This window comes from Bubalus bubalis, chromosome 5 (genome assembly GCF_019923935.1).
Source record: "Bubalus bubalis isolate 160015118507 breed Murrah chromosome 5, NDDB_SH_1, whole genome shotgun sequence".
NCBI classification, from domain to species: domain Eukaryota; kingdom Metazoa; phylum Chordata; class Mammalia; order Artiodactyla; family Bovidae; genus Bubalus; species Bubalus bubalis.
In genome coordinates, this window is record NC_059161.1 from 109288494 (window position 1) to 109312516 (window position 24023).

Sequence of the window (24023 nt, forward strand, 5' to 3'; positions counted from 1 at the left end):
TCTGGAAGCCCCGCCTCGGTTGTCTGCCGAGGGGAACTTGGCCTGGGTTGCAGGTAGTATTCCCGAGTTCCTGGGGGGCGGGGTGGGGGTGGGGGGTCGGCTGCGTTCTTCCATCAGAGGCGACTTCTCACTCTGAGGTTTTCTCCCGGCAGCCGGAGCCGGCTTAGACGTCTTAGAAAAGTCTCCAGCAGAGGGAGACACTCCGGCGGCTGCTCCGACTTGGAAGCGGCCGGGGCCGGGAGTGGGTGGGGGTGATGGGGGGGTGGGGAGAAAGGGGGAGTGGGGAGAGGGGAGGTGTGTGGAGCGGGGAGGGGGGGCTCCGGGGGGCGGGTCCCTGTGCCGCTGACGTCCCGAGCAGTGCTGGGAAGTATAGGCTGTGTTGTCACGCCGGTGTCAGTCTGATGAAGATTGGCATCAGGTAAGCTGTCATTCATTTCCATGTCAGAGACGCTTTTGCAGGCGGCGGCGGCGCGGCGGCGGCGGGTGCTGCTGCTGCGGGCGGCTGCCTCAGAGCGCGTGTGTTTTATTCCAGTCCCCAAGCCAGAGTATTATTCATTGCGACAGGGCAAGGAGGAGAGAGGGAGAGAGGGAGGCAGCAGGGAGGAGAGAGAGGGAGGCAGCAGGGAGGAGGGAGGCAGGGAGCAGCGAGGGACGGCGGGAGCGTGCAGAGGAGCTGGGGAAGCGCCGGGAGAGCGCGGAGCAAAGCAGCGCGAGCGGCGTTGAGGCCCGGGAAGGAGGCGGCCCGCCCGCGCCCGGGCCCGGCCAGCGCGCAGCCCGCCGCCCCGCCGCCTCGCCCCGCTCGGGCCCGTGGCGGGGCGTGCATTGTCCACGAGTGCGAGGAGCGGGGCTGCGGACTCGGACCCCAGCGGGCCTAAGACACCGTAGCGGGCGGGCGGGGAGCTGCGCGCTGGGTGCGCCGGGGACCCGAGTAGGGACTCGCGCGCGGGCCGGCGGAGCCCCGGTGCCTGCAGCTCCGGGCTGGGCGCTCCGCGGGGGAGGCTGAGATCGGCGGGCCGGCTCCAGGTTCGCTTTCTTTCTCCCGGCTTCGGGCGCCCTTCGGGCCGGCGCTTCCTTGGCGCCAGCAGCTTGGAGCTGCCTTCGAGCGGCTGGAAGCCGGAGCAGCCCCAGACTCGGGCCGGGTGGCTGGAGTCCGGGAGCCGCGGCCGAGTCCTGCCTGGCCTGGGGAGCCGGGACGAGTGAGGGTTTGCAGGCGGATCCGTGGGGACAGCAGAGCACGAGCTGTGGATCAGGGAAGCCGGGATCGCAGGGGCCAGGCTCGGGGACCCTAACGCGGGAGGAGCCATTAATTTGTAGCGTTACTAGCTTTCCAAGGATTGTTGGGAGTCTTTGGCGAGGTGTGGGGAGGCGTAGGGGCCCTCGGCGAGGTTCGGGAATTGGAAGCCCTCCTGGCTCAAGAACTAGGGCACGAGTTCGTAAGAGGTGGGGTCGGAAACCGCTCAAAGAGAGAGAGCCTAGGGGGATGGGGCAGGGTCCCGAGTCTGCTGCGCAAAGTTTGCGTTTCTTTCGGGTGAGGCGTGCGGGGCTCTCCCGACTCCAGATCCAGAGGAAGAAACGAGGCACGCGCCCGGGCCGCCTTTTCCGGGGGCTCTCAGGGGAGAACCCGAGGTTCCGGCGCTGTGTGGAGACCAGGGGCTAGGACTGGGAGTAGGGCGAGGGGTGGGTGGTGGTTGTGCATCAGCCCTGAATGAGGGCTGGGCTTCGGGACGAGGTTAGAGTTCGGGTTTTTAGGATCCAAGCTGTTTTCAGAAGCCGGATCGAAGGGCCGCCGATCGAATCTGCACACGGGTCAAAGCAGGGAGCCGGAAGGCTGGAGTTAGGGGCCTGGGCTTACATCTGAGGCTGGAATCGGAGGAACTGGTGGCGTTTTTTAGGGTTTAGCCACGGGTTCACGGCTTTTTTTGGAGGGGGGGTGGGGAGTTGAAACTATTGGAATTTGGGGAGGGTCGCGCCCGGGAGTCCCCACGCTCAGTGGGTTGAAAAACGATTAGGTAGGCAATGAAAGTAGTTGATGGGCGCCATGGCCGGCGAGCCCCAAATTCCTGCCGCTTATCCCCGAAAGAGGATCTGGAGGAAAGGACTTGAGGAGCGCAGGACCGGGTCCTTGGAGAAAGATTCCGGGAAGCGGACAATTCGAAGGGGTGTTCTGGGCGAAGCGACAGGGTAGCCTCGCAGGGCCGGGGATGGATAGGGACCTTGGCGGCTCGGCGGGCTCCGGAAGCCACTTGGAGTCTGCGGGTGCAGCGCGGCGGGGTGGGTGCCGTGGCTCGCAGGGGCCGCGGCCTGCGCGGGGGGCGCTAGCAGTAAGGCCTCGCTCCAGGCCTGGGGAGTCCGGGCTGCGGCGGAGGGCATGCCGGGCTCGAACTCAAGCGCCCGGACCGGAGCCGCCAGCTGTTGACCCGCAGGTTCTGTCTGCACTTCCCCCCGGCCTCGTCCGGAAGCCCACACGCCGGGCCGCCCGTGTGACGATCCGCTTGAGAAAGGGGGGAACTTGGGGTCCTCTGCCCTTAACCCTTTGCCCCAGTACTCCTCCAGCGTGTTGAAATGTTTTCCAACTAGTGGAAACCGAAAGCTTCACATCTGAAGCAAATTTAGACTATCTCCTCCTCTTCAAATTTAAGAAAATGATGGTGTCCAAACACAAGCTCTATTACGCAAAGTCCTGGTTCCTAGCCCGACCGCGTGCCCTGCATTCTGGCCTTCCCGAGGCTTCAGGACCTTGGTGGGCGGAAGGTAGGGAGGGACTCCTGTCTCTGATCGCCCACTCAAGCTGCACCCCACTTGGCTCTGGCCTAGCTTGGGGGGGGCCGGGGAGGGGGAAGAGAAGTCCCGACTAGGAACGGAGATTACCCCTTGGGCCACTGGAGAAGCAGAGTTGGGAAGTGAACAGGAGGAAGATTTGAAATTTCTCCTTTGCTATCTCAAACCCACTGTCCCAGCACTCTGCACACACCGCGCCCCTCGCCGGGGCAGCCGGAAGGCGCTTCCGGGACGCAGAAGGCGCGCGACCCACGAGTGGCCGCGGCGGCCCCGGGGCGCGGCGGCCGCCCGGCGGCGGAGCTCCGAGGCTGTTGTTTTGCAGGCTTGGAATTCAGGCGCCCTCTCTCCCGCGGAGAGCCCGAGGGCGGGAGGGAGCCGTGACCCCACGGAGACTCCCCGGTCACCGCCTCCCCCTTTGTGAGCGCGAAAAGCATGAAAGCCGAGAGAAAGGGATGCTGTTCAGAATAAGGGGCAGGGGGTTACCGGAGGGAGATGGGCCCGGCCACCGCTCACAGTAAAATGCCTCGTGCAAATTGCACTGAAGTGTACCCAACTTGAGACTGGCTGTTTTATGATCCTTTCTGCGAGTTTACAGCTCTCTGCTTTTAAGTCCATAGATTGCTTTAAGTTAATGAAAGTGCTGCTTTCAAAAAGGGCTTTTATTGTGCGGCCCTGGCAAGTCCAGCACCTCCCCTTTACTCTTCCAAAATGGGCCTGTTTAGAAAGAGGGAGCCTCCTGGAGTTTTCACATGGACGGAGCTTGGGGGGAGGATGCCGTATGACAATGAGGATTAATAAAAATCAATGTTCAAGTCTTTCGGCAAGAGGAGTTCACTTCTTTTCCAGTCCAGCGCCACCTGTACATTCCTGTCTTGCCTTTTGGACTTGCACTGAGTCTGACTGCAAATGTGGCGGGGTGCCTCCCCCTGACACCCCCCTCTCCGCATTGCTTTATGTAGGCCTGACCTTGTTCAATTAAACTCAAACTGGATTTCAGGATTTCAACTGGCTGCCCATTCAAACTGCAACTAAAATATTTACTCGGGACTGGGGGAGGGGCTTTGCCTGGCATTCAGGGAGATAGATGTGTTAAAATGTCAGGGAGGATGGCTGGGAACCTTGAGAAGACACATGGAAGGCTGTTTTCCTGGGCTTTTTTCCTTTTCTCAATCTATTTGGCACAAAAGGTGAGATGACAAGGTTTTTGACTAGGTCCTAACACAGAAACTGCAGTGGGGCTGGCCTGCGGCTTTGACCGCATGTCATAACCATTTAAACTGTGGTTAGTTGTTCAAAGCCCAAAGCTTCTCCAAGCTGGGTTTCATTAACTCTACACCAGTTGCCTGGAAGTTCGGTAGCAATAAATTGTATAAACACATTTGAAGTAAGTTAGTGATGAAATAAGGAGAATTACTGTCTTGTGAGTGGAGAATCCTGAATTCATGGAGTTCTAGCTTAACTGGAAACATACCTCCTCTTCCTTGGCCTTGATGTTTATGGGTGTACCAGAGTGTGTGTTAAATTTCTTTCTGCTATGTCCATCTTCAACCTGGGGCTGTAACTCATTAGGGACCAAGGCATGCCTAGAAAGCAAAAAAGCTAGGTTTTAAAGGGCTCTCTATTAGCCTGGTTTAGAAACCAAACCAAACCCATCAACCTGACTTCCTTACCCTGGATGAATGCAATATGCAACAGAAACAGCAGCAGAGCAGACCAAATTAGATTTTTAAATGTTAGCGGCTTAATAATACTGTGTTGTTAGCAATTGAATTTGTTTTTATTAAAGAAACAACCTATAAAATTTATAGGCTTCCAACATGTTGCAAGATTTCCTTGCTATTTATTTAGCCTCTTCCCCCTCTTCTGAAATTCTATCTTCAATTTCAAACTTTTTGTTCCCGATTTATTTAATTTGGAGCACATTTTCTAAATTAGTTCAGGGAAGGTGAGAAATGCAGTTATAAGTTTTTCTTTTTCCTGTGCCGTGCGGCACCAGGACAGCGATGCTGTAAGATATATATAAATGTGTGATGCAATTGCCCGAGGTGCCGGCATGTGAAGCAGAGTGTCTGGATCAAACAAAATGCAGATCAGTGTAGGGAGAGGATGAAAATGATGCCACAGAGGAAGTTACGTGGGGAATGAAATCATCACGAGCCACCGTTAGCCTTGATTCTAGCCAACACACCATGCTTTGTATGACACTTCAGATGAGATCCGTGACTTATTGAAGATTGAATTAGGCTGAGAAGCCGAATTTTGGAGGAGGAGCTTTACTGGCTGGGCTCCGTCCAGGCTGCATGGCCAGGCTTGTTGTGATGAGGATCTGCTAATTTAATTAAAGCTAATACCTGGTGGGACTTCCTGGTGGCTCAGTGGAAAAGAACCTGCCTGCCAATGCGGGAGACCAGGGTTTGATCCCTGGGTCTGGAAGATCCCCTGGAAGAGGAAATGGCAACCCACTTCAGTATTGTGGCCTGGAAAATTCCATGGACAGAGGAGCCTGGTGGGCTACAGTCCATGGGGTCAAAAAAGAACTGGACACAACTGTGCGATTGAAGAGCACCAACAATGCCTGGTGTGAAAGGGAGGAGGGAGGTGATGGGGGCTGGCAGGTCAGTGTGCCGGGCGGTGTTCAGGCTGAAGGTTGGGGCCCTGGCAGTTTTATGCCCTGTGACTGTCTGGCTTCATGACTAAGGTGGGTCAGCTAGCTAAGCTTCCAGGTCTTGGTTTCTTCATCTGCAAAGTGGAATGTCTCACACAAATTCCTCATTAGGCCCTGAGAAAGACTGCTGCCTAATCCCGCACTCTAAATAATAAAGGAAATTGGAGGGAGGAGACTTCTGAGAAGTAAATTTGCTTTCTTTGTGTTTTCTTGCCCTTCCGGGCCCCAGAGCTGGTCCCCACAACTCTCAGGAGTTCCCAGTTAGACTTGGGTGGAGGGACTGCACTCCTGCCTTTCTTATATCCTAGAATTTGAAATCCCTGCTGTGATTCCAAAATCCACCTGGACTTTTCCCGGAAAGGCAATTAACCCCGAGCTGGGGGAACCAGGGTACTGATTCCCAACAGTGCCACCTGGAGTAGCTTTCACCCATCAAATGAACACAGAATCTGACTGATCAGAAATGTTGTCTCTTTTCTTTATGTCACTGGGAAGAAGAGGCTGGGGTTGGGGGTGGGGGGTGGTGGTGGAGAGCGGGGTGGGCGCTGGTCTGGAGCTAACCGCAGCTTGAACCTCGCTGAGCAGCCTCCACGCTGGCAGATCAAAGCAAATTCTAGGCCAGAAAGCCTGAGAAGTTACTCCCGGCCCTTACACAAAAGTGCATATGCACTTGGAACCTCCTTCCGTTCCGGCGCCTGATTTTTCAAAGCTAGCCAGTGATACTGGAGACAGGCTGCAATGGAATGCTTTGCCTTTAAATCTCCCTCATCCGGGGGTGAGGGGAGACTTCTTGGGGTAATTTTTCCCTCCGCACATCCTTCTCCAGTGGTCACAGGCAGCATCTGTTTCCAGTCTGATGGGGGAAGAGCTGGGACACATAGAATGAGGGTGGAGGGAGATGGAAGGCACTCCTTCTACCAGAGCTCGACTTTTCCTCGGTCCAGATCCCCCAGGAGGAAGGAGGAACCAGCCCAGGGCAGCTGGGGAAGAGCTTGCTGCCAGAGTGTTGTCTTGAGGGAGATCTGCTGTTTGGCTTGGATGTCTCAACCCCCGGCCCTGCCCGCCTGGGTTTCTAATTACAAGAAGGACGGTTCTGCTAAGACCTATCTCACTAAAAACACATCTTAGTGTGTAATAAGAAACCCTAAACCAGGCAGGATATTTTAAAACTGAAGCAATGAAGATTAGATTAAGTTCTCCACCAAACAGCTCCGCTCTCATATTATTTTTGGCTGGAATGTGGAGAAAAGCCGCTAGCCCTTAGGGCCCAGGGCAGACTCCGGAGGGTTTGGATGGGGCTGGGGAGGGTGGCGTAACTGTTACTTTCTCTGCTCAGTAGGAACGAGGCCAGTTTCAGTACAGCTCAGGCCAGGCAGGGGGGTGCCTTGTGGGGGGAGGAGGGAGCCTGAGGACGGGGAGGAGACCCTACCCAAAGGGGCCAGAGAGTGGTTCTGAGTCAGCAGGTCACAGGGCACTGAGAACCTTTTAACTCCCTCACATCATCTAGTCTTCTGTGTTCAGTTTATGCTCCTACCCGCCCCCCACTGCCCCATCCCAAGCCTAGTTAACCCAGCCATCCGCCACGTGGCCTTTGCAGGGTCCTTAGTTTGTACAGGCTTTCCTGACTGAGAAGGTAAAGAATCCACCTGCAGTGCAGGAGACCTGGGTTTGATCACTGGATCGGGAAGATCTCCTGGAGGAGGGCATGGCAACCCACTCCAATATTCTTGCCTGGAGAACTCCATGAACAGAGGAGGCTGGCTGGGGGGGCTACAGTCCATGGGGTCCCAAAGAATGGAACGTGACTTTCACTTTCACTTCAGTTTTTGGGTATTTTTCTGGGTGGAGAGAGGAACAAGCAGTTGTGCAGACTTCCTGGTAATAGAGTAACCAATAATGGGGCAGAAGAAGCCCTCACTCTGTCTTGACCAGGATGGGCAGCAGGGGGTCCATTCAATCCTTTGTTCCTTCATTCAGCAAATACTTAGAGTGGCTCCTCTGTGCCTGGCATGGTCCTCGGCACTGAGGACGCAGCATCAAAAACAAACACATGTAACCATCAGGTCACTGCCCTTGAGTAGTTTGCTGCAACAAGTTCAGAGTACAGGTTAGCTTCAGAAAAAAACCACATCAAAAGTCTAACTCTACTAGTTACTAATTGAGTGAATTTAGACAAGTTGCTTGGGCGTCCCAGGTGGCACTCGTGGTAAAGAACCTGCCTGGCAATGCAGGAGACAGAAGAGGGTTGGATCTCTGGGTCGGGAAGATCCCCTGGAGGAGGGCATGGCAACCCTCTCCAGTATTCTTTCCTGGAGACTCCCATGGACAGAGGAGCCTGGAGAGAGAGCGTTCATAGGGTTGCAAAGAGTCGGACACAACTGCAGTGACTTACCATGCACACACAGACAAGTTGCTTACCATCTCCGATTCAGTTTCCCCATCTGTAAAGAGGGAAATAGAAGAACATAGCTCATAGAACTGTGGAGAGAGGGTCTGTAAAGTGCGAGCACAGTGTCTGTCCCCCAGGATGGGCTCAGTTGGTTTTCTGTCCAGCTTGTGGCTTATCCAGCCTGCCCTTTCCCTTGCCTTTCCTTCCCCAGGACATGGCCTGGGCCTCCCACAGGTCACTGGCACAGCAACAAGTGCTGAACAAACAGCCATGTGCTCCCGTCTGCACGCAGACTTCAGGAGGGGCTGTGGTAGAAATGGGGACACAGAGCGTGTCCCCAGGGACTGTGCAGCTCCAGGAAGGACAAAGTTGACCCACAAAGGACTGAGAGATGCGTGCGCATGCACTGAAGTGAAAAGAAAAAAAAAGGTAGAAATCAATTGTTAACAACAGAGGCAAGAGGAGGATGGGAGGCTGCCAAGTGATGGGGGCTGAGTGGAGGTGAGCTCTCAGTTGCTCTGGAGTTGGAGGGACAAAACGTGAGACTGTCCAGGTCAAGGCGCTCCAGTACTGTCCTGGTGATGGCTGGCGGTGGGGGGTGGGTGGTGGGCAGACTGTACTACGTTAAAAAGTCCAGCCTCCTCTGACCACAGCCAGGGGGCCAGAAGGGGCCACTACTGCCTCAGGAGAGCCTCCCAGGCCTCCTTGTTGGGGAATAGGCTGGTTTCACACCTTGATCTTTCAATGCATAGAATTTAGGATTATGATTTAGTGCAGGAGGCCAACCAGCTAATTTCACTCCCGGCTGTGATGCAACTCTCTTACCTACCATCCCTGCACTCCCTAAGCCAGGAGAGCAGAGGCTAGGCCCACACTCGGCCCTCTCGGGGGCCACAAAGCTGCTGATGCCAGAGCAGCTGGGATGTGGAGAACAAGGATTCTGCTCCAGACTGGCCACTGGCTTGCTGTTGACCTACAACATGTGACTGACCTGTGGATGTCAGCTACTTCGGCCATCTAACCAGGAGCTGGAACTTGCTCTCAGAGGCCCCGCTCAGCCCAAAATTCTGTGATCCTGTGTTTCCTTCCATGGACTTGATTCACACAGAGATGGTCATTGGAACCACTATTGAAGCACCAAACCAACAAGTATGACACGTAGCACCCAAGGCACGGAGTGTGAGGGCTTGGCCCTGGGGTGTCCTTCTGTTGTAGGGTCTCCCAAGACAATGGGGAGTTGGCTTTGGCTTGATCGATGGCCTTCCCAGGGTGAATGGGCAAGTCTAGCAGTAGGGGTGGGCTTCCCGGGTGGCACAGTGGTAAAGAACCCACCTGCCAGTGCAGGAGACACAAGAGACATGGGTTCCATCCTGGGTCAGGAAGATCCCCTGAAGGAAGAAATAGCAAAGCACTCCAGTATTCTTGCCTGGGAAATCCCATGGATAGAGGAGCCTGGCGGGCTATAGTCCCTGGGGTCGAAAGAGTTGGGCACAACAGCAACTGAGCACACAACTCACAAAGAACAGTAGGGACAGCTCCATGAGGTGGCCTTTTGTCTGAAGACTCACCTGCCTCTTTAAAAAGTGCCGTTTGCTTCTTTTGTTGAGCTGGTGTGGTGCTGGGAGAAGGGTCACTGGCTTTGGAGCCATTCTGTGTTCTGACCCTGGATCTACTACAACTAAGCTGTGTGTCCTTCAGCACATCATCGAACCTCCCTGAACCTCAGTTTTCTTAGCTAGACAGGCTGCTGCTGCTGCTGCTGCTAAGTCGCTTCAGTTGTGTCCGACTCTGTGCGACCCCATAGACCGCAGCCAACCAGGCTCCCTTGTCCCTGGGATTCTCCAGGCAAGAACACTGGAGTGGATTGCTGTTTCCTTCTCCAATGCATGAAAGAGAAAAGTGAAAGTGAAGTCGCTCAGTCATGTCCGACTCTTAGTGGCCCCATGGACTGCAGCCCACCAGGCTCCTCCATCCATGGGATTTTCCAGGCAAGAATACTGGAGTGAGTTGCTATTGCAGGATAGTAATAATACGAAGCACATAGGACTGTTGTGTGAAGAAGGGAATGGCAACCCTGTCCAGTATTCTTGCCTGGAAAATCCCATGGACAGAGGAGCCTAGAGGGCTGCAGTCCTTGGGGTCGAGAAGAGTCAGGATTGAGTGACTAACACAACAAGAGGAGTACTGTGACTTTTCTAGAAGAAAGTATCCATAAGCTTTCACGGTGAATATTAGTTTTTTCCCCCAATTAAAGAATTTTCTCATGCACTCTCTCGTCTGAGCCTCTCAACTTTGTGACGCTGTCTCACTTTACAAGGGAGAGGAACCTGGGCTCAGAGAGTGGCGGAAGCGACAGAGCCAGGAAGGGACGGCAGATGCCTCCGTCTGTCCAGGGGGACACACGGTAATTAGGGTGGCCTGGTCCACCTATGATGACGAGGGCTGTTTCTTTAGCCTTCCAGAGACAGAACAAGTGCCGCTGAGCTCTGAGAGCCTCCGTGTGCTGAGCTCCACCTTGCCCTCTCCCGAGAGTCTCTTCACAGGAGCCACCTGAACCCAGCTCCCCGCCACCCAAACCTTTGTTTGGCAAACACTGCGGGTACCTCCCGGCTGTTATGGAAACCCAGACTATCTGCGTTGATGGATTTAAGGACCGCCAGGGAGGGCTCGGGACTGAGAACGAGCTCCTGTCACCCTGAGGCCCTGGGCGCACACCTGGAGTCTCTCTGGGCTGCTGTTTTTTCACTTCCACAAAGCTTTCAGGAGGGCTGGGGTGCCCGACACGGAGAGGGGGAGGTGGGTTTCGGGCAGGGAGGCGGGGTGATGGCAGGGGCAGTGGGTGGCAGAGCTGCAATGCCGTCACCCTGCCTCCACCGGCCGCCGTGGCTGGGAGGTGGCTCAGAGTGAGCCGGCTGAGGTGATGTCCTGGGGCTACACGTGTGGTCCTCTGGCTCTCCGTCCTGACAGACACGGGGGACCCTGAGGCTGTAAGTGGCAGGGCCTCTGTCTGGGCTGAGTCTAGGGTGGTTCAGGGAGTCTAGATGGAGCAGGGGGAGTGAGCCCACCCCCAGAGGTCCCTCATGTGGTCCTCACTGCGCTGTACCTTGTCTCTGAGTAGTCTCCATTCCCAGGCCTGTGCTGAGCCGGGGGTCCAGGGCTGTCCCCACCCTTTCTCAGGTGAGGCCCTGCTCTGTGTGGGTTGTGAGTTCAACTCCAGGTCAGGGGCTGAGAGAAGCAGCCCAGAGAGATTCCACATGTGCACCCAGGGCCTCGTGGTGACAGGAGTGTGTTCTCAGTCCCGAGCCCTCCATGGTGGTCCTTAAATCCGTCAGCGAGCCGCCTGCTTAATGAAAGCCTGGCAATGTGCTGTGTGGTTCTCAGGGCCTCGCGTGTTTGACCTTCGACACGCCTCTTAGCTTCTCTGGATCTTGGTGTCCTCATTTTATACAAGGAGGAGGTTAGATAAGATTGTCTTCGAAGCCCCTTCCGGATCTGCTATTCTGTGACTCTGGGGGCTATCCATGCTGGAGTGTGTGCTCCAGACGCCCAGGCGCCCTGCGTCCGGAGATGGTGGTGGGCTCCAGGGGATGTTCGGCCCAGAGGTGGTAGGACTGCCGGGCTCTGACTAAGCAAAGTGGGGTGGGGAGAAGGAGATTTAAGGGCAGCCAGGTCTCACTTATTTGGGTGCTGGAGCTGGTGAGCTCCCACCGAGGGGCCCTTTCTGAGTCCTCCAGGCTCCAGGAGGACCAGGGGGATAGTCATCAAGCAGGAGAGACCAGCGGTTAGGGAGCTCAAGTCTGATGCTCTCCTGTGGCCTGAGCAGAAGTGGTGGTTTTGCACTGTTGCCTTAATGGGAGTGTGTCTCATGGCCCCATCTCCCTCCAGCCCTCTCTGGGAGGAGCTGGCTAGACGCACAGTGGGGCAGCAGTCCCCTGGGGGCTCCTAACTCATTGTTAGTATGACCCGGAGGACAGCCAGAGAGCTTGGTGGGACTCCTCAGCTTTCCCTGGGGGCCGAAGGAAGGCATCCAGTTAGCAGCAATGAGATGGGAGGATGCTACCACCTGTAGATGCCCAGATTGTTGGGAAAAGCCCTTTCCAAGCTGGACGTCTGGTCTCCTGGAATACTCTTCAGAGTCGTTTCCATTGGCTTTGGAAGGGAGAGAAGATGGAGAGAGCTCTGCACTCGCCGGCTGTGCTCTGGGTGGTGCAGTTAGCTGCTGGCAGGGGACTAGGGGAACATCCCCCACTTTCTGCACAGAGTCCAGCTGCCGCCCGTCCACAGTGGGGCTGGATTCTGCTGGGAGGGAGGAGACCAGCTGCCATAGCGAGCATGCAGACCACGGGAAGAAAAGGGCTCTTCTGAGTCCTGTGATTTTTGAGTAGTTGCACAAGTCCGCAGGAGAGTGGGGACCCTTTCACTACGTTCTGGGAGCACTCACTCTTTATCTGGCCATCATCATAGACCCAGGAAAGAAAGTGAGGCTCAGCGTGCGTAAGAGAACTTGCCAAGGGTCACCCATCTGGTTCAGTGTCCCTCTGGATCAGTGGTCTTTCCAGCCCAGCTTGCTGCCTGCTCTAGGGAGACGTGTGTTTAGGGGTAAGTTGCTATGGATGGCTTGCTAACTTTTTTCTCCTTCTGTCTGCCATCCTAGACCCTCTGCTCCAGCTCATAGCAGGCTCAGTGTGAGATACAGGGCTTTGACTGGGTAGGTCACAGGTGATGAGATTGTGGTGTGACAAGGAGCATGACTGAGGTAGACCAGTGCCTCATGAGCCAGAGCCTTGGGTTTGAGCTGAGACTCAGCTATATGCTTAGTGCATGGCCTTAAAAGCTGGCCCCACCATCCTCCTCAGTAAAATGGTGGTGATAACGCCTACTGGCCAGGACCACCTGAGCTAGCGGATGAGGATGTGTTGGCATATTACATAAACATAAACAAAAGTGCCTGCACTGTGCTTCACACGTAACATGTGGGGGAGAAAATCGGTTGGCAGACTCTATGTTTCTTAATAGTTTAGGGTTGAGCACACATACATGCACACACACACATACTACACACACACCCCTCATGCTCACTCAGAGAGTGATAACAAACCTGTTTAAGTGATTGAAAGCTGGCAGGGTGGCCGTTCACAATGGCCCCACAGCTGGGGTGTGAATGGGTGGTTTTCTAGATTCCCGCATAGAGTCAGCAAACCGGAATTGCAAGCCTACTGTGTGCCAGTGGTTGTCGCCACTTACGTTTTCCCATTTGGCCCAGAGAGGGGCCATCTCGGGCCTGGTGTGGGGAGGGTTGGCCTCTGCTGGGTCCCGTCAGTCTGCACCAGGCCATAGGCTCCTCCCTGTAGGTAACATTCATGCTATAGATTTTTACTGAGCACCTTGTACATGTCAGACCTGGCAAAGGTGCTGGGGAGACCATGAACTAGGCAGACAGGCACCCTGCCCATGGAACTCACAGTCTTCGGGGGAGATGGGCGTTTGAGTTCTGTGAGTAATTAGTGAAACCATGATAAGAGGCATGGAGGAGAAGTCCAGAAAGTGATGAGCACATAGCTGGGGGATGTGCGCTCCTCTGGGGATCTGGAGGGCATCCTGGGGACATGAGCTTCATGCTGAGGTTTAAGGGGAGCCGGTGAGGATTCTAGTCACCTTGGGCTGGCTTTGCCTGACCTCGTGGTCACTTGAGGCCCTTCTTGAAGAGAGAGAGGCCAACCCCTCCTCCTGGGGGGCTCCTTTTCCATCCCAGGCAAGGGCAGAACAAGGTGAGAGAAAGCCAGTGGGCGCCAGAGACAGCCTGCCAGGGATTTGCTCTCACCTGAGTTTACCAGGCGGCTTCACAGAGCAGAGCTGATGCTGTTCCCACAGAGCCCTTCCCCCTAACCCATCCTTCCACACTCCTCCAGGGCACAGCCTCCAGGGGAGCCTTTAAATGATGCAGGCCTCCCTTGCCCATTCTTTCCCGGCTGGGGCCCTGCTCGTATCTGGGGCTGCCTGGTGATGTTGCCTGGTGATGTTCACATTCATGTCTCACCTGAGTTGATTTCTGGAAACCCCTTAAGGGCAGCAGCTGTGAGCTGGGGAGGAAGGCTCACCCTTCTTTCTTGGTACCATTGAGAGGACTGTATTCATCACAGATCTGGTCCTTCCCCCTAGATGGGATGAAGTCAACCTCTTGAGTTGTTTTCCTTGGTGAAGTTGGAAACACTAGGAACAATAGATGAATATTTTGTAGTCTGGTCCTTTGGAGGGGGCAATGGAGAGGCAGGAGTGGGTAGCCAGAGACAGACTGATGAGTTTAAGTGACTAGGGCTGTAAATGCAAAGTTAAACAGATGATTAAAAAAAAAAAAAAAAAAAAAAAAGGATGCTTGCAAGGGAATAGCTGGTGGTACAGAATGGACCTTTGCCCGAGGCATCAGCATCCCCCGGGGTTGGCAAAGTGTATCTGCCTTGGGGTTGGAGAGGTAAGGCCTCACTAATGCCACAGGCTGGATGTGTGATCTTGGGCAATTTCCTAAACCTCTGAGCCTGAGTTTCTTCCCTTTTGTGAAATGGGGAGAACAAAGACTCTTTGCAGAGGTTCGATGAGCCTGGTCTAGTCCCTGGTTGCTTGCTTGCTTAATTGTTTCAGTTGTGTCCAACTCTTTGAGAGCCTATGGACCATAGCCCACCAGGCTCCTCTGTCCATGGGATTTTCTAGACAGGAATGCTGGAGTGGGTTGCCATGCCCTCCGCCAGGGGATCTTCCCGACCCAGGGATCAAGCTAGTCTCCTAGGTCTCCTGCATTACAAGTGGATTCTCTACTAGGGAAGCCCCTAGTCCCTGGCACAGGGTACTAAAGATGTGTGGGTTCCTTTCCTGCATGTCCTTCTCTCTCCCCACAGTGCTGGACACAAAATTCCCCTTCAGGAGTCAGAAAGGAGTGGGTGCAGGGAGGTGTGGGCCTCTCTGGGGAGCCCAGCTGGAATGGCTGTCCGAGGACTGCAGGCTGGAGGCATAGATGTCAGAGCTGGCGAGTCTTCCCCAAAGGCCGGGCACAGTGTTCTGGGGCTCCCGCAATAATCAGAACAGGGTAAGTGGCCGTGGGAGGGCTGCAGAGCAGAGATTCTTTGAATTGGGAGGATAGGAGGGAGGAAATGAACACTTAGGAAGAGTCTGCTCTGTGCTTGCCCTTGAGCTAGGTGCTTTAGCACCCATTGTGTGAATTTATAAATGTAGAAGCATAAAATTTTAGTCTCAGAAATCTCAGAACTGGAAAGGACATAAAGACATCTATTTCAGCCTCTGTATTTTGTATATGGAGAAGTGAGGCTCAGAGAGGGCAGTAATTTGCCTAAGGTCACACAGGAAACTGGTGGCAGAGGTAGGTTAGAAACTGCCCAGGCCAGGACAGTTGGAGCAGAGCAGAAAGAGCACAGATTTTGGAATTAGACAGTCTAAGTCTGACTACAAACGTGCTTAGAGTATGACCTAGAGAAACTTACTTCCTGAGCCTCAGTTTGCTCAGTTGTAAGATGGGATAGTAATTCTCGATGCAAGTGGTGGCCATGAAATAGAAATGAGATTACCCAGGTAAAGTGCCCGATATGATAAGGGGGCTCTGTGGGCTTGAATCCTTTCCTGTCTCAGCCTTGCCCCCTCCCCACTTGGCTCAGGGTTCTGACCACACCCACAGGGCCTCCAAAGAGCCTTGAGCTGGTCCAGCCTTGTCCCCACTAGGGTGCCAATACACAGGAGGCCTGGGGCACTCATTCATTTCCTCATTCAGTTATTCTAGTACTTAATAGGAATCTCGAGTGTGTGCAAGACATTGTCTTGGTGCCTGGGCTTTATTGTTGCTGTTGTTCAGTTGCTAAGTCGTGTCCAACAATTTGTGACCCCATGGACTGCAGTGCACCAGGCTCCCCTGTCCTTCACAGTCTCCCGGAATTTGCTCAGATTCATGTCCACTGAGTCAGTGATGCCGTCTAACCATCATATCCTCTGCTGCTCCCTTCTCTTTTTGCCCTCAATCTTTCCCAGCATCAGGGTCTTTTCCAGTGAGTCAGCTCTTCACATTAAGTGGCTAAAGTATTGGAGCTTCAGCTTCAGCTTCAGCATCAATCCTTCTAGTGAATGTTCAGGGTTGATTTCCTTTAGGACTGACTGGTTTGATCTGCTTGCAGTCCAAGGGCTAGAAAGGAGCAAAAACAGATGTAGCCTCTAGCCTGATAGAGTTTTCAGTGGATGGAGAGAAGCATTAATTAAAAAAAAAAATCATACAAATAAATTTGAAACAACACATGTAATAGGAGCTTTGAAGGGAAAAATGTAGAACTATGAGAGCATTTAAATAGGAGATTTTATTTAGAGAGAGCAGGGAAGAGTCTGCAAGGAAGAGAAGTTTGAGCTGAGATCTGAAGGGAGAGGAGGACATGAGTGAATAAAGATGGAAGCAAAGAGTAGGGTTTAATCCCTTGGCCGGGAAGTTCCCCTGGAGGAGAGCATGGAAACCCATTCCAGTATTCTTGCCTGGAAAATCCCATGGACAGAGGAGCCTGGTGGGCTACAGTCCATGGTGTCCTGATGACTTGGATACAACTGAAGCAACTGTGCGCACATGCAAAGTGTATTCCAGGGTGTGTGCGTGGGGGAAACAGTAGGTGTGAAGGCTCTGGGGACAGAGGAAGGTATTGACGGATGGCCAGGGGGCCAGAGCGGAGAACCATGTCTGGAGGGACGACTTGGAAGAGCTTGGAAGCACGCACAAGCAGTCTGATCTGGACCAGGCAGCACGTTCGGATGAGAAGGGAAGACCGAGGCTGTGATTCTAAAGTAGAGACCAGGCTAAAGCTTGGCTAAAGCGACTTCCTTGCTGGTCCAGCGGTGAAGAATCCACCTGCCAATGCAGGGGATACGAGTTCGATCCCTGGTCCTGGAAGATTCCCAGGGAATGCCCAGGGGCAACTAAGCCATGCACCACAGCGACTGAAGCCTGCGTGCCTAGGGCCTGTGCTCCGAAACACGAGGAGCCACTGCCCCGAGAAGCTGGCACACCCCAGCTAGAGAGGGGTCCCTGCTCGCCGCAGCTGGAGAGAAGGCCAAGTGCAGCAACCAATGCCTTGCGCAGCCAGAAATAATAAATAAAGAAATAAAAAAATTTAAAAACGCTGGCTATAGGCCCGGAGAGAGAAACAGAAATGAAAGTAATAATAATAAAAATCATAAATAGATTGCAGGTCCTTGGTGGAGAGGAGGGAGGTAGAAGTGAAAAATGAGCAAATCCATCATATAAGTGAACGGTGTCAAATTCATTTACGTCAAAGCCTTAATGATTTGGATTCATCCTTGAATAAAAGCTGAAGCCCTCACAGTGGCTGAATCCCCACCTCCCCAGTCCCGTTCCTCTTGCTGTCTTCCTTTTGCACTGCTCTGGCCAGCCAGACCATCCCCACCCAGATTTCCCTGTGGAACCCAGAGGGGTCAGGCATTGTTCTCCCTTGGGGTTCTCACACTGGCTGTTCTCTCTGCCTGGAGCCCTCTTTCCCTGACCTTTGTTTGACTCGCTTTGATCTAGGCAGAGCTGAGGGCGAGACCCTCAGGATTCAGGATTCTTAAACATTTGGGGAACTTCTGAGAAGATCCTCCAAGTCATGAGTCCCCAACCTCCGGGATCTAGTGCCTGGTGATCTGAGGTGGAGCTGATGTAATAATAATAGAAATAAAGTGCCCCGTAAATGTAATGAGCTTAAATCACTCTGAAACCACCCCCTCTGACCCCTGGTTCATGGAAAAATTGTTTTCCGTGAAACTGATCCCTGGTGACAAAAAGGTTGGGGACCGCTGCTCCAAATGGTCTATGAGGTTGTGGCTGTTCTGTGTGTGAAGTGGGCAAATAATCTCCCAACAATGATGAGCATTTGTTTCACAAGACCTGGGTCCAGTCAGTTTCTGGTATTGAGCACTCTGCTCTTCTGCCCGCCCCCCCCAAGCCCCAGCTCCACCCAGACTGGCCACTCTTGGTCTTAGGCTGGAGCTGGGACACACAGAGAAGATATCTTTGCCCTGGTGCCTGGGCCTTTGGGGGCTGTGCTGGGGGACAGGCCTCAAGCTGTGCTCCTACTCAGAGTGGGAGCCATCAATGTTATCCTTCAGCTGTTGTTTGCATTCTGAAAATGCATTTGTTTTGTTTTGGAGCCACAGAGTACAGGAAAGCCTCAGTCACCGGAGGCCAACCATCTCAGTTTGCCAGGAGCCATACTGGTTTAGTGCTTTGGTGCTGAAAGCCTCAATTTCAGGCGGAGCCCTGGGTCCCGGGCGCTGGGGTGGTTGGTAACCCTGTGAGTCAGTTCAGACAGACTCATACAGCCACTAAAAGCTGTCCCCTTGCTCCCTCCATCCAGCTTCTGAATCTCTGAGCAATAACAGAAGACCCCGGAGGGCCTAACAGAAAGATAGAAGCTTGTGGCTAGAGATAGTGGTTTAGTCGCTAAGTCATGTCCAACTCTTGAGACCCCCATGGACAGAGGAGCCTGGCAGGCTACAGTCCATGGGATTCTCCAGGCAAGAATACTGGAGTGGCTTGCCATTTCCTTCTCCAGAGTTCAAATTCCATGTCTGCTGCGGACTATCATCTTGACTATCATGTAAACCTGCGTTTCAAGGTCCTCTTTTGTAAACATGGGGACTGTAATAGTTCCACGATGGTGTTGGGTGGGGACTCAGATGGTCTGATGTGTATATAACTCCTGGCACATGATAGGTGTTCCTGTCACAGGCTAGGTCATCCCTGCCGTTGCATTTATTCCCAGTGTTGGCTATAGGATGGGAGAAATCACCACTTCCTTTCTCTCAGAGAGGCTGGCCTATGCACCCCCAGTGCCATGCACAGAGGGTTCTTAAATGAGCTGGGAGTCATCTGGTCAAGGGACTCAGGGCATGATGGCTGAAATACGTGACAAGTATGTTTTCTGACCGTGGGTCCCCTGCTGTATGGATTATTGGAGACACACCTTAAATTCATGGCCAGCTACTCCCTGCCACCTCTCTCTGATGGAGGGTGAACTGTGCTCATGGGACAGGAACTCTTTTTTTTAAATGAATTTTATTTTACATTGACCTTTAAAAAAAAAGAAATTTATTACTTATTTATTTGGCTACACTGGGGACTTCCTCGATGGCTCAGCAGGTAAAGAATCTGCCAGCAATGCAGGAGACACAGAAGATGTGAGTTCAATCCCTGGGTTGGGAAGATCCCCGGGAGGAGGGCATGCCAACACACTCCAGTATTCTTGCCTGGAGAATCCCATGGACAGAAGAGCCTGGGGGGACACAGTTCATGGGGTCACAAAGAGTCAGACACGATTAAGCACATGGCACACAGATCTTCACTGCAGCATATGGGATCTAGTTCTCTGATCTGGGATCGAACCCAGGCCCCCCGCATTGGGAGCACAGAGTCTTAACCACTGGACCACCAGGGAAATCCCTACATTGCTTATTTCAATGGCCAAAATGAAACAAAGGAGATAAACACGATTTCCAAGGCATTCTAAAAGTCACAAAAGGAGATGATTGTTTTCAGATCAACTCTTTTCCTGGATTTCCACTCTAACACTGACTTTGACGAGCTGGGGGCATCAGCAGATTGCACTCCCTCGATGAACGGAGTATTCTTGAAGGGCCGGTCTGAGCAGGGGACGGACTCATGCAGAGAAGAGAAGACCAGTGGGCTGTTACTCGAAGCTGAACACGCTCTATTTCCTGTGAGGTTTTCCTCTGTTGCCTGTGGCCCCTCCATTTGGCTCAAATCCATTTTCAATTTGTTTAGCACCCACCGTGCACCAGCCACCAGGGAGGAAAACAAAGATGATGAGCTTTGGCCTCTACGTGAAGGAGATTACAGTTTGAGTGGAGAGAGAAGTGTGAAAACATGGAAAATTAAATTATTTTGGAGGAGTTACATAGCAATACAAGAGGATGGATCGTCAGAAGAGATGTTCCAGGACAGAGAGGATTCCTTACCGAACAAGAGACACAGAGAAGAGCGTCTCAGAGGAAGGAGATGTAGAGGGCTGCAGGACCCAGAGACCTGATGGAACAGGCGGGTGGGGTACCAAACCCCTGATATGTATGATCTTGGAGCAGGCTTGGGATGCAGGTGTGACTGCCTCGATTTTTTTATTTGTTTATTTTTTCCAGTATTTAAACTCTTTATTTTATACTGGAGTATAGCTGATTAACAATGTTGTAATAGTTTCAGGTGGACAGCAAAGGAACTCAGCCACTCTCCCCCAAAGTACATGGCTCCCCAATGGCTACATGTAGCCACTCTCCCCCAAACTCCCCTCCCATCCAGGCTGCCACATAACAATGAGCAGAGCTCCCTGTGCTCTACAGTAGATCTCTGTTGGTTATCCATTTTAAATATAGCAGTGTGTACATGTCCATCCCCAATTCCCTAATTATCCCTTGCCTCCATCCTTCCCCCCAACACCACCCCCCGACAACCATAAGTTCATTCGTTAAGTCTGTGAGTGACTGATTCTATCTATACATATGGCAAAGGCCAAGCCGCCCAGCTGATAACTTTGGCACAGAATCCAGGCCTATCTTCATCTCAACTTTTCCAAGAGCAAGCCTGTCTCCCATGAGCTAGACCCTGAAATTTGGGAAGGATTGACTAGTCAGGGAAAGGAGAGCCGTAAGCAAGGGTGTGAGTGAAGAAAATCAGGGAAAGGAGAGCCGTAAGCAAGGGCGTGTGTTGGGGTGTTAGCCAGCCGGCCAGGAGGGGGAAAAGTCAGCCTTTTCCTGGGGAGTAGCACCCCCAGTCTACTGTGGGGTAGACACTTGAGCCTCCAGAATTTTGCACATGCTGACTGCTGTTCTCCTCAGGACCTCTCCTCGCCACACTCAGAAGCACCCAATGTCTTTCTCTTGGCCTGAGTCACAGGCTGGCTAGGCCAGCATCCTCCAAGAAGACCCAATAAATCCCTAGTGGTAACAGTAATGATAACAACACCATCTCACCTGTATAATGCATTTCTATCTACACAGTCCTTTCATTTGAGACCTGAAACAAACCATGAAGAAAGACGTCCTGACGACTGAACACAGGCCAGGGCTCCAGGAAGATTACTCACTGTTTATTGCTGTGTGTGCAGCACATAAGAGGTGCTCAATAAACATTTATTGGGTCTCACTCCATTTGTGTGTACCAGATTCCAGCCCCTCTGTGGAAAGCAAGCAGCATTTCTGTCCTTCTCTCCTAGAGTTTGTTTGGTGTTCTCTGTGCCCAGTGGCCCCATGTCTCAGCCAAGTAGAAGCTGTTGCAAAGCCCACATGCATTTAAAACTATTGACTTCAAGGTTGAAAGAAATCTGAGTTTTTCTCTTTGGTTAGGTTCTCTGTGTTCAATTTAGTTTCACGTGAGAAATTAAATAATGACACTTTATCCTTGTCCTTTTTTTTTTGAATAAAATATAAAAATTTGCCATTTTCAACTATTTTAAGTGTATAATCCAGTGATGTTAACCACATTCACAATGTTGTACAAATGTCATCATATCTATTGTCAAAACTTTTTCACCACTCCAGACAGATTAAACAATAACTCCTATTCCACCCTCATTCTGCCCTTGGTAAACTCTAAATATTTTCTGTCTCTGGGAATTTATCTATTCTAGCTATTTTATATAAGTGGATGATAGTATATTTGTCCTTTTGTGACTGGCTATTTCAGCGTTTGTCTGTGTTGTAGCATATAGAAGAATTTAATTCCTTTTCACGACTGAACAGTGTTCTACTGTATATATATGTACCATATTTTGTTTAATCCAGTCATCTGTTGATGGACACTTGGGTTGTTTCTGCTTTTTAGCTATTGTGAATAATGCTGCAACTGTCTGAGTCTCTATTTTGAGTTCTTTTGGGTATGTACCTAGGGAGGGAATTTCTGGGTCATATAGTAATTTGGGCTTCCCTGGTGGCTCAGATAGTAAAGAATTTGCCTGCAGTGCAAGAGACCCAGGTTCAGTCCTTGGTTTGGGAAGATCCCCTGGAGAAAGGAACGGCTACCCACTCCAGTATTCTTGGCTAGAGAATCCCCGGGACAGAGGAGCCCGTCCATGGGGTCGCAGAGTCAGGCATGACTGAGTGACTGACACATACGTAATAATTCTACATTTAGCTTTTTGAGGAACTGCCAAACTGTTTTTCACAGTGGCTGCACCATCCCACTAGCAAAACTCCAGGGTCCCGATTTCTCTAAATCCTCACTAACACTTGTTGTTTTCTGCTTTTATTGTTGTTGTTTATAGTCATTCTATGAGCTTTGTGGTTTTGATTTGCATTTCCCTAATGACTAATGGTGAGGCATATTTTCATGTACTTATTGGCCAATTTTTTTTATTAAAAATTTTTTTTTTCTTATTGGCTGTTTATATCTCTCCTTTGGAGAAAATTCTATTCAAGTGCTTTACTCATTTTAAAAATGGATTTTCCTCTTGCTGTTGAGTTGTGGGAGTTCTTTATATATTCTGAATATCAAACTCACCTGATACGTACCTTGCAAAGATTTTGTAGGTTGTCTTTTCACTTCCTTGATATTGTCCTGTGATGAACAAGCTTTTATTTTAATGAAGTTCAATTTATATACGTTTATTTTGTTACTTACACTTTGGGTGATATATTCTAATCATTGCCAAATCTGAGATCGTATAGAATTATCCCCATGTTTTTTTTTTTTAAAGAGTTTTATCTCTAATTTTATCTCTAACTTTAGGTTTTTGATCCATTTTGAGTTAGTGGTTTGTATGGCATGAGGTAAGGTCTAAAGCTCCATTCTTTTGCACATGGAAATCTAGTTGTCCCAGCACTATTTGTAGAAGAGACTATTCCTTCCCCCAGTTGAGTGGCCTTGGCACCCTGTGTATACTCAGTAGCTCAGTTGTGTCTGACTCTTTTGCGACCCCATGGACTGTAGCCTACCAGGCTCCTCTGTCCAGGGAATTTTCCAGGCAAGAATACTGGAGTGAGTTGCCAGAATCAATTAACCATTAATGTATAGGGTTACTTCTGGACTCTTGATTCAACTCTGTTTAGACTACTGTAGCTTTGTGGTAAAATCTGAAGTTGGGAAGTGTGAGTTTTTCAACTTTGTTCTTTTTTTTTACCCCCCAGGATTGTTTTTTATATTCAGGGCTTCTTGTGATTCCATGTGGATTTGAGAATCAGTATTTCTCTTTCCATGGAAAAACCTGTTGGAATTTTGATAGAAACTGTGTTGAATCTGTAGATTTCTTTGAGTGGTATTGACATCTTAGCAATTGTAAGTCTTCCTGTCCATAAACGTGGAATGTCTTTCCATTTATTTAGGCCTTCTTTAGTTTTTTTCAGCGATGTTTTTTTGGGTTTCTGGGTAAAAGTCTTTCACTTTCTTTGCTACATATGTTCCTGGGTATTTTATTCTTTTAGATGCTATTATAAATAGAATTGCTTTCTTAATGTCCTTTTCAGATTGCTCTTTGTTGGTATATAGAAACACAACTGATCTTTGCATGTGATCTTGTACTCTACAACTTTGCTGAATCTATTAGTTCTAGTAGCTTTCCTGTGGATTCTTCATGATTGTCTATATGTAGGTTCATGTCATCTACATATAAAAATTTTGATTTCTTCCTTTTGAATGCCCATCTCTGGTGGCTCAGATGGTAAAGAATCTGCCTGCAATGCAGGAGACCTAGGTTTGATCCCTGGGATGGGCAAATCCCCTGGAAAAGGGAATGTCTACTCATTCCAGGATTCTTGCCTGGGAAATCCCATTGACAGAGGAGCCTGGGATCACAAAAAGTCAGACATGACTGAGTGACTAACAAATTCACTAGCTCTTTTTTTTTTTTCCTAACTAATTTATGTGGGTAAACTTCTAATCAATGTTGAATAGTAGTGGTAAAAGTGGGCATCTTGTCTTATTCCTGATCTCAGGGGGAAAGTCTTTCATCATCGAGTTAGCTGTCCACTGCCCTTCTGATGATGGACCACTCCTAGGGCCCTGAGCCACGTGGGAATGGGGGATATTATCTGCTTTATTACTGAATAAATGTATTTCTCCTGAAGGAGAATGTGTTAGTCTTTTGGGGCTGCTATAGCAAATTACTGTACACTCAATAGCTTATAAACAATATAAATTTATTTCTCACAGTTATG

General features: G+C 51.3%; 1 protein-coding gene across 6 annotated transcripts in view; it reads left to right on the forward strand.

Moving 5' to 3' along the window:
* The first annotated feature begins 288 nt into the window (after positions 1 to 288).
* PKNOX2 (PBX/knotted 1 homeobox 2) overlaps positions 289 to 24023 on the forward strand; it is a 297298-nt gene continuing 273563 nt past the window's right edge. For 2 of the 6 annotated variants that reach the window (XM_044943541.1, XM_025286363.2), the window contains exon 1: positions 289 to 418. The gene's annotated coding sequence lies outside the window, so the exon portion shown is untranslated. The remainder of the gene's footprint in view (positions 419 to 24023) is intronic. The other 4 variants (XM_044943542.1, XM_044943543.1, XM_006057667.3 and 1 more) reach the window with 3 other exon arrangements.